Source organism: Haliotis asinina, chromosome 8 (assembly GCF_037392515.1).
Source record: "Haliotis asinina isolate JCU_RB_2024 chromosome 8, JCU_Hal_asi_v2, whole genome shotgun sequence".
NCBI classification, from domain to species: domain Eukaryota; kingdom Metazoa; phylum Mollusca; class Gastropoda; order Lepetellida; family Haliotidae; genus Haliotis; species Haliotis asinina.
The window spans coordinates 11,093,587-11,104,183 of NC_090287.1; the positions used below are offsets into that span (position 1 = coordinate 11,093,587).

The window sequence follows — 10,597 nt, forward strand, 5'->3', positions numbered from 1 at the left end:
AGTTTGAAAACATCAAGTTGCCCTTGGACACTCTATAAATTTATTTCATGGCATACACGACATACTTCAAGTGCTGTCTTGTCAAACATGCACAGAATTCTTCCATCAAACTTTGCATAGTTCTGATTTGCCAAGAAAGTAGTATCTCACGTTCTTATAAAAGTTCACGAAGACGTTCCGTTGGAAGCAAGTAACGTGCCTGAGATCAATCCATTTCCCGATAACCTATATTTCTTCCTTAAATTACACTACCTTTCAACATTCCTTTGGTATCTTTTCAGCTACGCGTAGAATGTTTTATGTCCAACATTCTTTTTCATATTTCAACCCGGTGTGTGAACTGTTACCAAAGTAGTGTCTGGCGATTCCTTCAGTCGTTATGGAGGCATTGAAGCAAGCATTTTTTCCTGCCCGTTTCACATCAGACCTGTGCATGAACTCTTCTGCAACCAATTACATACATCCGCCTCACTGTCAGTCATGGCCTGCAGTTGTGGTCTCTGTATTTTGGTCATGATACGAATTAATAGAGCGACCAAGAAATATCGATTTTACCTTTTTTTCAAAATGAAGGCATCTGCGCTCATTTATCTGGACAACATGGACGTCATGCTTTTTTGGTGCCATGGCCATTCGTGAGAAGCTGGTAGAGCATCACGAAGACCAGCACCTTCTTAACCTATACGAAGCAACCTCAGGGGAATCACTGTTGCAATAGTTTCTATCAATAACTTAGTGGTGGCATAACATTGTTCTTCTTTGTCATAATGAGTTTTCAATGTGCTGCAGTCAGTATTTAATCATCCCATGCACTTTACTCTTCTGAGCATGTGAATGAAAACCTTTCATTGTATTCATTGTGTGTTTTAGCACACTGAATGGGAACCAGTGGTGAACGCTCAACAAATAAAGAAATTGAATTAATCCTTTTCTACTTAGGGCAGGTGCAGCCAATGACGACGCTGGGTTATTAGGTCATAAGTGCGAAATAGATAATATTTGATAGCATTAAATGGAATGCTATTTTTTTTTACACAAACGACACATATGTTTTGAGCATCTGTTGTTATGATCATACCGTCAACTTGGGAACACGATACTCGTAATGACGCTTTCCGATCATGTCCAGAATGTGACGCAGTTTCCCGTTTCGTTGACTCACTCGACAGCTTTACCGATGTATCCTATCACTGATGGGGCATGACGTCGGCGAGGGAGTTCTTCTACGGTGAAGCCTTCGACGTTGTCATGGCAAGCAGTCTTTGGAAACAGCTCGTTATAAATCCAATAGCCTTGTGATAAGAAATAAACACATCAGTTAAATGTCATTTGGTCGGTGAGGGGATCGGATGAAGACTCGATGGCATTTCATATTTTAGTATAGCTGGCCAATCAGCCCGTCATGTGCTACAAATGTACTCGACCATCTCTTGACTCGCCTTATGCTTCTACAACATCTACTTTTAATCAAGGGTATGTCTCTTATCAAATCAGGAAACGATGTTTAAATGAGTTTTACACATTGGGGTTAGAAGCAGGACCTGTGTAACAATGCTCGTATTAAGTAGTGGATGTTCTCCCCTCATGAGATCTTAGCATGTGTTAATCACGTGCTTGTTAAATTTCCAGTCATGGTAAGACCTGCAACCTTTCAAATAGCAGTCAGGATTACACTCTAATGTATTTTGAGGCAAAAATTAGATGGGAATATCAGATAACAATAATTTAACTTTCACTAAAAAAAACAACAATCACACCGTATGTCTCAGATAATATGTGAGTGTTAAAATATGGTCAGCTTCTCCAGTGAAAGCAAAAAACCTGATCTGAAGTCTCGTCAGAATACCGTACTGACACTGTTGATAAACATTAGGCTATTTACTGTACACGGAATCGTAACTCTTTCCTGCTTTCCACTGTGGAACAATCAGATAGATCCCTTTTCGTCGATGTGTATTGTGGTCTTTCATTATATGTTACACCTGACTGCTTCGAAAAGAGCAAACTGTATAGGTTTCTATGCTTGATCTTGTGACACGACTGTGATGAGTTTGTGTTTAAGCGTTACAACCACAGTAGCGCAGATAGTGTGGTCACTGTGTCATGTTTATAATCCGTAAGGTGAGCTTATGTGTAACCTGGATCAACACCACCTTTTATCATGATCAGTAACGAAGCAGTACCAAGATCACCACTGTGTTAAAGCTTCTTAAGTCCAAACGATAATGAGCAGGGCAAACTTTGGATCACAGGATGTGGGTTCGTCTGACGGACGCAACTCTAAGCAACACAACGTGGCCATAATTTTGGCCACCATTACTGTCTAAAGGCAATGATGTCAGTACTTAGGAATACATTTGTGCATTGAAGACAAATACATCCAGTCTCCGCTGTCCTAACGCAGTCCTAACTACTGTCCAAGCTACCATCTAGCCTACTGAGCTATCGACCGTCCTACCTACTGTCCTAACCACTGTCCTATCTACTGCTGTATAGACCGTCCTAACTACTGTCTTACTTATAGTCGTGCAGACCGTCCTAACCACTACCTTACTAATAGTCGTATAGACCGTCCTAACTACTGTCTTACTTATAGTCGTGCAGACCGTCCTAACCACTGTCTTACCTACAGTCGTATAGACCGTCCTAACTACTGTCTTACTTACAGTCGTATAGACCGTCCTAACTACTGTCTTACTTACAGTCGTATAGACCGTCCTAACTACTGTCTTACCTACAGTCGTATAGACCGTCCTAACTACTGTCTTACTTATAGTCGTGCAGACCGTCCTAACCACTATCTTACTAATAGTCGTATAGACCGTCCTAACTACTGTCTTACTTATAGTCGTGCAGACCGTCCTAACCACTGTCTTACCTACAGTCGTATAGACCGTCCTAACTACTGTCTTACTTACAGTCGTATAGACCGTCCTAACTACTGTCTTACTTATAGTCGTATGGACCGTCCTAACCACTGTCTTACCTACAGTCGTATAGACCGTCCTAACCACTGTCTTACCTACAGTCGTATAGACCGTCCTAACTACTGTCTTACTAATAGTCGTATGGACCGTCCTAACCACTGTCTTACTTATAGTCGTGCAGACCGTCCTAACCACTGTCTTACTTACAGTCGTATAGACCGTCCTAACCACTGTCTTACTTACAGTCGTATAGACCGTCCTAACTACTGTCTTACTTATAGTCGTATGGACCGTCCTAACCACTGTCTTACCTACAGTCGTATAGACCGTCCTAACCACTGTCTTACCTACAGTCGTATAGACCGTCCTAACCACTGTCTTACTAATAGTCGTATAGACCGTCCTAACCACTGTCTTACTTATAGTCGTGCAGACCGTCCTAACCACTATCTTACTAATAGTCGTATAGACCGTCCTAACTACTGTCTTACTTATAGTCGTGCAGACCGTCCTAACCACTGTCTTACCTACAGTCGTATAGACCGTCCTAACTACTGTCTTACTTACAGTCGTATAGACCGTCCTAACTACTGTCTTACTTATAGTCGTATGGACCGTCCTAACCACTGTCTTACCTACAGTCGTATAGACCGTCCTAACCACTGTCTTACCTACAGTCGTATAGACCGTCCTAACTACTGTCTTACTTACAGTCGTATAGACCGTCCTAACTACTGTCTTACTTATAGTCGTGCAGACCGTCCTAACCACTGTCTTATTTATAGTCGTATAGACCGTCCTAACCACTGTCTTACTTATAGTCGTGCAGACCGTCCTAACCACTATCTTACTAATAGTCGTATAGACCGTCCTAACTACTGTCTTACTTATAGTCGTGCAGACCGTCCTAACCACTGTCTTATTTATAGTCGTATAGACCGTCCTAACTACTGTCTTACTTATAGTCGTATAGACCGTCCTAACCACTGTCTTATTTATAGTCGTATAGACCGTCCTAACCACTGTCTTATTTATAGTCGTATAGACCGTCCTAACTACTGTCTTACTTATAGTCGTATAGACCGTCCTAACTACTGTCTTACTAATAGTCGTATAGACCGTCCTAACCACTGTCTTACCTACAGTCGTATAGACCGTCCTAACCACTGTCTTACCTACAGTCGTATAGACCGTCCTAACTACTGTCTTACTTATAGTCGTATAGACCGTCCTAACTACTGTCTTACTAATAGTCGTATAGACCGTCCTAACCACTGTCTTATTTATAGTCGTATACACCGTCCTAACCACTGTCCTACCTACGGTCGTATAGACTGTCCTAATCACTGTCTTACCTACAGTCGTATAGACCGTCCTAACCACTGTCTTACCTACAGTCGTACAGACCGTCCTAACTATTGTCTTCGCAAAGATGACCAAGTTTCACGGTTACTTCTACATTTCACATTCATTACTTTCCAAGTGAAACCGCTACCCACAGCCCAAACATCATAAACCATTTTTAACTTTTCATTTCAAATCTCGTACCATTACTTCTGCCATGAGAATCAAACTTTACACACTGTGACCTTGCTGCCGTAAGCAGACTACCATCACTTCCGACCACAGAGCAACCGCGTTTGGGGGAAGGGGGGGGGGGGGAGGGGGAGGAGGATGACTAGAATTGCAATGGACACAAGACATCAGCTGGTCCAGCATCTCGCGTTTTGGAGCTGGCAGTTTATTCAAGGAACCAACTAACGTCTCATTGACTGGTCGGCAAGATGTTCATCTGGCGTTAATGAAGCGCAGATACTCCGCTAGGCAGTAAATTACGTGCTCACATGCATGGTGGACTACTCACATATCAATAAAGATGTGGAGCATCTGGTTACGCGTGTGGATGCTGCTGTAATGATTGAGCGTGTTTGTTGTAGTAGTTCAGTAATTACTGCCTTATTTATGAGATGTTTGTAACTGTTGTGCGTATTGTCGTGAAATCTGTACCGTAGTTGCGGTAATAAGGGGACATTATATGGATAAAACCAGAACCGCCCCTATCGCCAAATAAACAATCTGAACAACAATAGAAGTGCAACAGAATATAACGATTTATTTTTTAAGCAATAAATCGATTCATTTCGTTAGATTATTCATATCGATTTTTCCGGGACCAAAATAGTTTTAAGCAACATTTCGGGTCAATGAACCGTGGGGTTTACCTATTTCATATTTATATTCTTCTATATCATTCTGCAACGTAGATCTCCTAACATTCTTCATATAGTTTAGTATGTTACTGTCAACATCTGCGATGAAAATATATGAGCTTATGAGATTTGGTCAAGGAGTCTTGCCCTGTTAGGTCAGATCGTGCTACCACAAAGACCAATACAGCGTGGTATGACTTCAATGATTCAAGGGAAGTGACATGACTTCAATGATTCAAGGGAAGTGGCATGACTTCAATGATTCAAGGGAATCTGACAGCGTATAATATTCAATAAATAAAACCCCTTTTGATAACGGGGTTTTATTTCTATTAGGAACGCATCCCTAATAGAAGAAATCTAATAACGGCTTCAGTCAGTTTCTAATAACATATACAGCGCAATAGCAATGTCTTCTTTGATACCATATAATCCTCTTCATTAGAAATAGGACACATAACGTTCTAGTCATATTCCCTTCATTTTGGTGATAAGCCATATAGATCGCTGACGGGTGACTGACAGCCGGAAATGCCTACGTTACAGACAAAACAAAATGACCATTTTAAGGACCTGATTTATGGTCCATGGATGGTGCTTCTGAATAGACGGATATGTGAAATGCACCGCGTGGTGACTATAGAATCACATGGCTTTTAATCAAATGAAACCTATGAAAGGCAGCCACGCTCATGCACTATATTCCTGGTGCTGGCTCAGCCGAAGGTTGTTATCAAAATCAATCTTTTGTTCAGCTCGAGTGGGGAAAAATCTTGAAAATGTCAGCTAGACTACGACAGCAGGCTTTTTTATAACTGCTCGGTGAATCCCTTGTTTATGGATATGGAAGACGGAAAGAAGACCCGATGTTGACTTTTCACAACAAGCAACTTTGGTATGTCAATCTCATCTGTACATGTTGGTATTGTTTTTCAAAAACCTTGCAATGCCTTGGATATTGAATGTCCAGCTATTCAGTGGAGTTTGAGTGTCCCTTAAGTAAAGTTTCGCTTTTTTGGGTGACATATCAGGGTTTTCATCAGGAGTCCTGTGCTTTGGGCGACATGTCCACGTGCATTCGTGGTATCTTCCGTTACAATATTGCTAAAAGGCGGATTCATGCAATAAACAAATGTGCGACGTGACTGACATATTCCCAAAGAAATAGCTTGCTGATTCCCAAGTTGAAACTATACATTCAAGGAAAACCAGTCGTTATATACTCTTCAAAAAAGTAGGGGAACTGTACTTTCAATGTGCGATTGTCGAAATTGGCAGATATATAGGATTGAATCAATGTTGATAATATAATAATGGATGTTTTGAGAATGCATCACCACATGGATTTCATTCAAAGCAAAGCTGTTTCTTCAGTTATCCCACTTGTTAGGTGACTGGAGTATGACATGAAAATTTCAGATTTACAATTTCCAGTCAGCAGGGTGTGATTTGACCACGAAAACCCTGATTATGCACAGATGCAAGACGGAAAAATGGCCCACAGTGATTTATCGACCTGTCTGGATTCATAATGACACCCCATGCACGTGTAGGAGACTCACACGTGTTCCCATGCATTGTGTTTACGTATGGTGATAACGTGAAATGATGCTGCATACACAAGATGAATGACATTGTAACGTTCCTCAATGGGTTTTCTATCTTCCAGACTTCAAAGTTCATGGTCTCGTACTTTTTGAGAGAGTATATGAACTCGCTGTGTACACAGCATACAACAACAACAGACCAATACGAAGTGCATTCTAAATAAACTAAATTTACAAACCTATAATATACAACGTTTAAAATAGGCTTCGGCTTAGTATCCACGATAAATAGCGATCTTCATTGGTCCTCTTGTAACTTGAGATATAATGCAAGATGGCCGAGGTAAAAGCACGCCCATACAGTGCAACCTCTGGAACCTTCCAAAACAGACTATCGTGGAAAGACATATGATGTATTACCATCCAGATCTTCTGTCTAAACATAACACAATTTACCATGAACGATATCCAAAGATCCCTGAGCACTTACAACATAAAGTCCAAACATGTCACATGTATACATTTCAAATGTAAACTTTTGTGTTTTTAATTGTTTTACTTAAACATAATGCCCATAGACTGAAAAAGTCAAAGTACAATCATAATCAACCGATCATTACAGTTTCCACATCCCCCATCACGCAATCAACTTTTCATTAAGTGATGAAAGTATTCTTTTCAGTCATCTAGTTGTAGATTCAATTTCTTCTCGCTTGTTTCACACATCTATGTTCGGTTTCAGAAAATGCATGGAAGGAATTTTATCGGAATCGTTGAATTTGCAGTTCCACTTCTCATGTTTCAATACAACCAATAGAAAATGCTCTTTGGCATCATTAACGGTAAAACGAAATTGACGTAAAATCATGTCTTATTTTTTGCTTCCTTGTCCGTTTTCTTCAAATTTCCTTTGAGTAGATTAAAGCTCAACTTTCGGAGCGAAGGGTTTGAAATGAAAGCGCAAGTCAATATAAAACTGCCTCCAGGATTTTCTTAAATAAAAACGCCTCATTTGTATCGAAATCGGCACGTGACACATGGTTGCATGGTCGTCACGTGGATGGTTCTAAGGTAAAGTCCTCTGTTATTTCATGTGGAAATACTCACAAAAACTAATCAATGTGTAAATGAGGCATTCCCACGCTAACGTTGTAACTAACAGTATATAGCAATATTCGTATCAATCATCACCATTCACTTTGTTCATTGTTCCTTAGAATTACCTGTCAATTGTGTGCTCTGTCCACGTCTTCGGTCCTTATAGTAACGTGTTTCGTGGCCGCTAGGAGGCAGCCTCTGGAACTGCATTATATCATGCACAACAAGTGTCTGTACTAAACATGCAGATACACAAGGACCTGTACTGTGCATGCAGATACACAAGAGTCTGTTCTATACATGCATATGCACACCATTGGATTCACATGATCTCGTTGATCGAAAGTTATCATGCAGCGGCAAATATGGCTTTATGTCAAAGTGTGGAATTTTTCCTTAAATGACAACCAAATGAAGCGCCTTAATAAAGGACTGAAGGGCTGAAATTGATGAAAGGACAAGGTGTGATAAGGGTGGCTTTTGGCCCACTAACAGAATTGGCTGAAAACATGTTATTTGTTTAGAGACAAGGTAGCTTTGCATAAAAATACTATATTTTATATGATCCAAGGTGTAATTTCACTGAAGAGGGGCCCAAAATGGGTTTTATCAGTTCCCATGAAAAATAACAAGAAGTCTTAAATATCAGTATGCCATAATGACTTAGTTACAACTGTCATGGTATTTACATACAAATTACAGCAGTTTTACGACAGGTAGTCATGCTAAAAAACATGTCAATGTCAATCATAATGTTCTAACCCCAAGGGGCCCAATTAGGGTTGCAAAACATTGTTAATTCAATTACTTGCCAATTGTGTCCCCAAAACTCAGTCATTATTCACAGCAATCTTTGCAAATGTAATCGATGGGTCAATTTTACAACATGTATGCATGATACCCAATCATGTTGTACTAAAAATCACAGGGGCCTGTTTTGGGTAAAGCTACATTTTGAGCACAGCTTCATTTTAACTAGTGTTTCAAGTCAGCATTTACAACCAGTTTTAGCAAATATACAGTTAACATCTCAATCATCATATGTTATTACAATAACCAATCACGTCGCACTAAAAATCACAGGTCTTGACCTCAAAGGGGCCCATTTCGGGTGAAATTGCATTGTCAGCGCAGGTTCATATTAACACCATGCAAGTGTTAAAGTCAGTATTCAAAAGACTTCACAGAGTAATTATTATCAATTTATCCAATTTGAGGATATAAAACATCCACTATTACTCTTCATCCACCTACTCATCATTCTCACCTTCTGATTCACTGTCAAGAGTGTATAAACCTTAAGTAGATCAAAATATATAAAATATGAATTTTAAAATATTGGGAACAAAGTCAGCTAGACCGTCTTGAAAAGGTGAATGGTCAGTGTCTTAAGAAAAGATTTACATGATGTTAATTAAAGCTTGTTTCAACAGTGTTGCAACATAGATTACCAAACTTAAGAATAAAATTACAATATTTGGACTTGATGTGAAACAGTTTAGTTAAACATTGTAGACTTGATAAACAAACTTTGAAAAAAAGAAAGTTACATGCATTTGAACCTGGATGTCTGATAACAAAAAACCTCCACAATCCACTAATGCAACCTTTAGGCTACCTATTCCGTTGCCTCCCAGTGTGAAGTTAAGCTTATATATTACACTTTACAACTTTATATGACTTGACGTCTGCTTGTGTCCATCGTCTGTTAGACCTTGATACAATGTTCTTATTCTTGCTAAAAAAATCCTTTTCATACAGTTAAGTGTAGTCATTTTGGTTAAATGAAATCTAATATGTCATTGGAAACATTAAGGTACATAAGTTATTGGAAAATTCTGACATAATAACAAAGATTCTCACCTTTACAGTGCTGCTTGGTCATATTTTGAAAATCTTCAGACATCTTCTTACCTTTCTAGCAGAGACCAACAACCAAACACCAATGTTTACCTCTCATAAATCAGCCTTGCGAGTGCCTTATGATATTGAAAACTTTAATAAAGATGTTTGATATGTGTATTTTAGAGCACAAAACCATTCGAAATATAATGTATCATGGCACAGATGTGTAAAGGTGATGGATTGTTTTTAAAGATGCTATTTTATGTAAATGTTTACTTTTTGAGATGTTGTATGGGTCAATTTCATAAACCGAAAAATATACTTTTTAAAGATTTTGATGTGAGCAAAAGCGTGACCCACCCCAATTTTTTAGGTGTGCATTCTAATTTACTCTTTTCATATGTGGTGAAAAAACTGGGGTGGGTTACGCTTTTGCTCACACTTTTCTATCACTCTGAAAATCAGAAAATGTAGGTTTCTAGAAGATATTGCAAAATATGTTAACTTTGAGGTCTTCAAAGAGGAAAACTAACAACACTAAAAACATAAAAATGCAATTGGGGGAAACTTCAACAATTAATTTAGCCCTTTTTATGCTAAAAGTAACGTGTAAAATTTTGATAATCATGACATGTTGTGGGCCAATAAGGGCCTCTATCATACCTTGTCCTTTGCATCAAACAATAGTATTCTTGTTGCAGCTGTTGCTATGATATTGGGCATGAGGAAAACAATGTTTCTGGGACTACTTCGTTGCCTCGATGGGTGTTTCAACCATGACTGTTATATATCTGCTTGAAGTGATTCCAAAGCTTGGCAAAAAGTATCTTTGTGAGTGCATTACGTCGTCACCCCCACAACGTTAACGCTTGACAAACTGTCCTTATAGCATTGCAATGGCGCAAACAAAGGAAAAGGTCATCCCTGCAAGACAGTTTCTACACTGCAATATACAAGGTATTTTATAGAC

At 39.2% G+C, this 10,597-nt stretch overlaps 1 pseudogene; it reads right to left on the bottom strand.

The window, feature by feature from the left end:
- LOC137294421 (uncharacterized) overlaps positions 1–7,992 on the bottom strand; it is a 30,481-nt pseudogene extending 22,489 nt beyond the window's left edge.
- Positions 7,993–10,597: the final 2,605 nt, after the last annotated feature.